The 7,271-nt window shown below is 41.7% G+C and overlaps 1 pseudogene; it reads left to right on the plus strand.

Annotated features, from left to right (window-relative positions):
* Nucleotides 1-544: 544 nt before the first annotated feature.
* LOC139433865 (uncharacterized) lies at nt 545-1,533 on the plus strand (annotated as a pseudogene).
* Nucleotides 1,534-7,271: the final 5,738 nt, after the last annotated feature.

A 7,271-nucleotide genomic window follows, 5' to 3' on the forward strand; every position in this document is an offset into this window, starting at 1 on the left:
TTGATGGGACTTTTTAGGGTGCCCTAGCGCTTTGGGTGACGTTGAGTCGGTAGACTGGGCTCCCACTGTTAGCCTCGGTTACCACGGTTACCAAGCCCAGATCAGAGGCATCTCTTCGACGAGAGTAGAGGATGGAGCTCGAGGAAGACCAACAAAGACAATCAGAATGTGCAGCGGCTTTGTTGGATCTCCTGCAGACAACCGAGAGCCCAGAACCGACGCAGCCCCCGTCTGACAGCCCACAACCAGAGGACACCAGTGGGATATTAAATGACCAACAAGGTCAATTAACCACCAGCATTATTATTAAATATTACAAATGTGATTGTCAGAAAATCAATGCAAACTTTGAATTGGTTTAGAAAATAGAGTACTAACTTGAGAATCTGCAATAATTGGAACAGAGAACTTGCATGTATGTAAAAAGGTTGTCAAAAAGATAACTTCACAACAATTCACATTCATATTTGACTATTTTAAATAACTAATTATGCTTGCTACTGCTATATTGTATGCAGATGCAGGATGCCAGACTGATTTAACGATGGAGGACATCGAGAGGATGGAGGAACACAACAGAGCTGGGAGATCAAAGGCACTGGACACAAAGTTCAACCAGGAGTCCTTTGAGAACAACGAAGAGAAGACAAAGTTTTACACCGGGCTCCCCAACTTCTTAGTTTTACTTCAGGTTTTTCAACTGTGCGAGCCCTACATCACCTGTGGCCCTATGTCTGTGCTCTCCAAATTAGAACAGTTCATTTTAGTTTTGCTGAGGCTGAGACTAAATCTCCCTCTGAAAGAAATGGCTTTCAGGTTCAACATCTCTCTCTCCACTGCTTCTAGAATTTAGCATAAGTTAATTGACATACTTCATGAGAGTACAGCATTTATAATTGGGTGGCCAGAGCGACATGTACTTCAAGCTACAATGCCAATGGGATTCAGACAGGCATTTGGATGTAGTTGCTGTGATTGTTGACTGTTTTGAAGTTTTTATTGAGAGGCCCTCTAATTTACTAGCTAGAGCACAAACATGGTCCAACTACAAGCATCACCATACTGTTAGATTTCTGATTGGTGTTGCTCCACAAGGCTATGTCACTTACATATCTTGTGCCTGGGGAGGAAGAGTTAGTGATAAACAGATCACAATACAGAGTGGGCTCCTAAAAAACCTGTTACCTGGAGATATTGTCCTAGCAGACCGTGGGTTCCATATTGGCGATAGTGTGGGATTTTACTGTGCTTCACTAAAGATGCCTGCATTCACCAGGGGGAAAAGTCAGCTGTCAGCATACGAGGTGGAAGAGACAAGAAAAATAGCTAATGTGCGTATTCATGTCGAAAGAGTCATAGGATTAGTCAGAAGAAAATATCAGATTCTGCAAAGCAGGGCTGTGCCCATAGAGCACATGCTAACAACACCAGGTGAGGCACTAGCATTAATTGACAAGATTGGGGTTATTTGCTGTGCCTTGTCTAATCTGTCAGTGTCTGTCGTCCCATTGGCGTAAAGTCATGGAGCTGTAGTCTTGTAAATAAGAAACCATGTATTATTCAGTAAACATATTTTTGTCTTCAAACATCTTGTGTTCAAGTCTTTTCAGTAAACATATGTTTGTGTGTTGTAAATTGTGTAGCCCTACTCAATATACAACTTTCATCTACATTCAGGCTTAATTCATTCAACAATATTCTAGAGATGACAATTGGTCTGGTGACGCTCCCATGTATGGCCATTGAGGGTTATTGTAAATGTAAATAAGAAGCCATGTATTATTCAGTCTTCTTAGTATCATTTCATCTTTTCAGTAAACATCTTTTTTACAATAGCAATATATCACACAGCCCTACTTCCTCTAGTGAGTGTGGTCAGTGAATATGAAGGTGCTGTAATGCAGGTTAAAGAGCTGCCACTGTGCAAATAATAATGCAACAAGGAGAGAACCACAACTTCCGGGACCAGGACGGACCACAGGTGCTGGTAATCACGCCTTCTCTCCCTCCTGATCATCTTGCAACTGAAACTGAAAAATGGAACAGCAGACAGGGAGAGGAGGCTTTTAGTCACCTGATAGTTATGCACCATCATGTTCTTGTGGGAAAAAATGAGCACACACCAACTCTTTATGACTTTTACCTTTCCCCTTGTAAGTTTCTGTCCCAACACTTCAGGGAGAACACATAGTCTGAAGAAACTCTCAACTCTGGGAATGATGTTGTCCAATAGGTCCACATCAAGCACAATTCTCTCTACAAAGAGGTCATTTTTAGTCCAGACAACAAAGTCGCTGTAGTCAACGTCGAAGACGTGGAGCTGAGTCTGTACTTGATGGCATTAGCCACTTTCACTTCTCAGTGGTGCAGGATGCAGTCTCTCTCATCTTCACACCTGCTTCGATTGCAAACAGAACTGCTCCAACATGTGAGCAGGATTCTGACAAACTGTATAGACAGAGACATACTAGAATAACTAGATTGATCGTATAAGCTAGTAATGGTATAACATGAATATTATAGCAGGCATTATTTTGTCTGAGCTTAAGTGTTGTGTCAAATATGCTTTGGGTTGGGATATTTATTTTATGACTTACCCAGCCATACAGTTACAGTGTGCTGTAACAACTTCTCCATCTTCTTTAGCTACAATCCACGTTTTTAAATGGTGTTTCTCCAGACCTCTGGGAATGGTTGACCTACAAAATTGAAGCTCCAGTTAACAACTTGATAGTTAGTAACATACATTTAACAACATCAAGCCATAGCTAGCTAGTCTAGTTTTGTTACGTCCCCAGCTCGTTTCGGGGTAAAAGGGAAGCAACACCTAACCAGATGGTCTTGGTAAAGAGGTTGTTTTTAATATTAACCTCAACATAGAGTGATATAAACAACGTGCAGGCTGTTCAAAGGCTCTGAGCTGTCTATACACAACAGTACACAAAAACGAAGGCCACAGAATATCACAGTCACGAATCAGGACACTTAAGACAGAAGTGGTGAGACGTTTCGCACAAGTAGCCTACCCCTTAACAAGGGTACATATTAGTACCCTTACAGTGTCAATCAATCAATCAATGTTTATTTATATAGCCCAATATCACAAATGTTACATTTGTCTCAGTGGTCTTCACAGTGTGTACAGAATATCAGTATGACAATACGACACCCTCTGTCCTTAGACCCTCACATCGTACAAGGAAAAACTTCCAAAGAAAACCCAGTTTAAAGGGAAAAATGGGAGAAACCTCAGGGAGAGCAACAGAGGAGGGATCCCTCTCCCAGGACGGACAGACGTGCAATAGATGCCGTGTGTAAATTGAAAAGATAATACATTTGCAACATAGGTAGTCCAAATGTTTGGAAATGCATGTGTGTATAATAGGAAGATGAATCCACGAGGATATCCATCCAGGACCTATGATCCAGGACCACAGCCACCACTCAAGATCCAGCGCTCGCGATCCAGGACACAGGACCGCAGGATCATCCATGACTCCGGATCCCAGCGTATATAGACACCAAAAAGAAAGACATTTGGGGAAGCTGGGTTAATCGGAACATGAGTGTACACGGGTATAGACAGAGAGAAGGAAGAAGTAAGATGTCCCCCGACAAACTAAGCCTATATCAGCAAAACTAGGGGCTGAATCTAATCAGCCCTAACTATAAGCTTTATCAAAAAGGAAGGTCTTAAGCGCACTCTTAAAAACGGATAGGGTGTCTGCCGCCCGAACACAAACTGGAAGCTGATTCCACAAATGTGGAGCTTGATAAGAAAAGGCTCTGGCTCCCATTGTACTTTTAAAGATTCTAGGAACAACCAACAACCCTGCATTCTTGGAACGCAATGCCCTAGTAGGACAGTAGGGTATAATGAGTTCTTTAAGGTAAGATGGCGCCTGCCCATTAAGGGCTTTGTAGGCGAGAAGAAGAATTTTAAATGCTATCCTGTGTTCTATAGGGAGCCAGTGTAAGGCAGCCAGAACAGGAGTAATGTGGTCCCTTTTCCTAACTCTGGTTAGTACACGAGCCGCAGCATTTTGAATCAGCTGAAGCGACTTGATTGACTTCTTGGTACTCCCTGATAATAAAGAGTTACACAGTGTGTACCTTATGGGGGCAAATGTGTACCCCTGGGGACAATAATGGACCTTGATGCTCTAGGACTTAAATGTACCCTTGGAAATGGTACAAATTTGGCCTTTAAAGGGTACTGCCCCAGTGACAAGAGCATTGTACCTTATGATGGCAAATTTGTACTCGGTACAACATGGGACACAGTAAAAAAAATATTTTTTCTCACATTTATTAACATAAAAAATAATTACATCATCAATCTATAACACTTTCAACATTTAAATCATACAATTTATGGCAATATCACATTAAAATTCATATAAAAATGCCACATCACAAAAACATATTTTCTATCAATACAGAATTTCAGAATAATGTTAAATGTATCAATGCCACACAATACAATACAATCCAGCATAACGCATTTCATTGAACAATAGCTTTCCCCCTTTTAAGTCACAATTCCCTTAAACATTTTCTTGTCCTGGTTTATTAACACTCCATTGAGTATCAACATTGACTGTGTATGCATGCAGGTGTGAATCATAAGACATTGGGACAAGAAGCTTACGGCATAGAAGCCACAGTGTGTTAACATTTAAAATATATTTGATTATGAAAAAAAGAGGAATATTCTCTGCATGTAAATCATGTAATGCATGTAATCAACAATCAACACATCTTTACATGCATATTTTACACTGTCAATGTATGACCATTGAAACATGCTGCATGTTTTTTTAATGCTTCTTGACTGCCGTGTACACGAGAAAGACATCTCTGTAACTCTAATGGGAGCGATGAAAACAGAGTATCTGTACTTGCCCCTGTCACCATCTCAAATTCATCAAGAATGTTGTCTTGGGAAAACTCCCAATAGTTCATCCATACTAGGTGGTATGTCTGCCCTAGCCTCAGGCTGTAGATCATTGTCCATGTTGTCCATATCATTGTCATTGTTTAGATCAGTGTCATTGTCCATATCATTCGCACCGCTATCAGGTAGCACGTGCTCTCCATGTTTACGATACACATGACGCCTGAATGATTTGTATAATGTGAACGTTGACTTGCAGTCATTTAGTCCACAAGTAATATTAAAGTTGGCTTTGTGGGCGTGGATAAGACCAACATGTTGAACCAGTTTCATTAGGGTGAAGGTGGTTCTTCTACACCTTGTACATCTATATGGTCGTGGCATTTTTAGTACAGTAGATTGATCATTCGGGTCACAGTGACTGGTAAGGGCTTTTCACCCACCTCAATAATGTCTAGTGTAGTACGTTGGAGAAAGGTCAGCGTATTCGTCATGTAGGGTGGGTAAGCTAAGTTGAAAACAAAGTAGGCACAGAAGGCTGAAATTACCCCATCTTCAACTCCTGCGCCCCTGCATAGATCCACACTGTCCAATTTGACCAAAACCTTCCTGGTAAAGGCCATCTTCCAGTCGGTGTCTACCAACTGTATATAGTTGGGTAGGGACTTGGAGCGTCGTGCTATTCAGAGAAAAAGAAAAATTACAGAACAATGGTGAAGTTAGCAAGTTATTAAAACCGATCCAGCTTCATGATCAAGGCTCCATACCATCATCATAGTCTAGCAAAAAACAGCATGAAACTTAATTATTACAATTTTCTAGTGAGACAAAAACAAGTGTTTTACCCCTGTAGATTATAAGGCATTAACTCCATACCTGTCCCAATGTAATGAACTGGTCGGCCTTCTCTTTAAAGATGTGGGGCAGCAGGATCAGCGCAGCACGGAAGTCCACATCTGTAGGACAAGGTGGAATAAGTCAAAGTTAAACATTTAAACTAGGGCTGTCAAGTTAACGCGTTAATAACGCAAAAAAAAATTAACGCCACTAATTATTTTAACGCGATTAACGCATGTGTATTTTTTTCCTCGGCCGCCCCGTAGTTTCAGAGCGCATCCAGTTTAAAATACCATCTACAAGCTGATGCTGACAGCCCCGCTCCTGCTGCCCGCTTGCAGCAGACCACACTTCCACGCTCACCGACTGGCCATCGGGAGGACCGGGAGGGTGTGTGTTTGTGTGGCCCGAGCGAGCGAGAGAGAGATGTGGGGTGCAGATGAGAGAGCTGTCCAGAATGACACCAAGATGTTGTGTTTGAGTTCTTGATAAGCCATGAAAACAGTAAAATAAGTGTCTCCTGTGCACCAAAACATACCCATCTGTTATGGAAAAAGAAAGTATTCTAAAAGTAATCGGAATACTATTTATAAAATTCTGGGCTATATAAAAATCGCTGGCCCGCGATAGTGTCTATTGGTTACATTTCGGCCCTTGGACAAATGTAGTTGGTGATCCCTGCCTTACGATATTGTTAACAGAGGTTAACTCGGGTGCTTATGGTGTGTGTACTTAGGATATTGATGTGAGTGTATGTGTTTAGCTTAGGATATATTGTGTTTTGGTGACGGCGTTGTAGCCTACAATGGGTGTACCTTTGAGGGTACTGCCCCAGTGACGAGCTGTTGGACCCCTAAAGGTACAAATTTAGCACATTATTTCTGACAGTGTACATGTAATCATAACACACATACACATATATATATACACACACAGAACAGTCACAGGCTAGTTAATGCTGAAGGCAAGGCGACAGCCGTTACACTGCCTTACATGAGTCCATGTAGCTAAAGTTAGCTAGCTAGATGTCTCCTAATAATGCTACTTAGAGGTAAGAAGGTAACTCACCCGGGCAAAAACAAGGCGACATTTGTTTAATGCCTTTTTGGTGCCGAGGTTATTCACCCATCCATACACGAAGTAGTTGAAAGCTTCCAGGCTTTTATACGCTTTCATTTGGCTAGCCGTGTAGTAGGAGGTATGAAGGACGAGGTAGCTGGTGATATCCATCGCCTCGACAGCGGGCAAATCTGATAAATCACGAGAAAAGTCGCTCTTTTTCAACTGATACGGATCGTATCCGATGTGTGCTGTGATTTTTTTCATGATATCTGCGGCGTGCAGGTTCATTTAATTGTTTGACATAGTGTCATAGTCGGTGTCCTCCACGATTCCTGCGTTGATGAATGATTGCGTTTTCACTTCCTGACCTCCACTTGAATTTCGCGCGTCGTAGAAGTCACGTGACTGAAACCAAGCTATTGGATCAAATATAAAAGTCAGCCGGATTAGTGTTGATACTGCAAGGAGACGTATT

The sequence above is a fragment of the Pseudochaenichthys georgianus genome, chromosome 5 (genome assembly GCF_902827115.2).
Source record: "Pseudochaenichthys georgianus chromosome 5, fPseGeo1.2, whole genome shotgun sequence".
NCBI classification, from domain to species: domain Eukaryota; kingdom Metazoa; phylum Chordata; class Actinopteri; order Perciformes; family Channichthyidae; genus Pseudochaenichthys; species Pseudochaenichthys georgianus.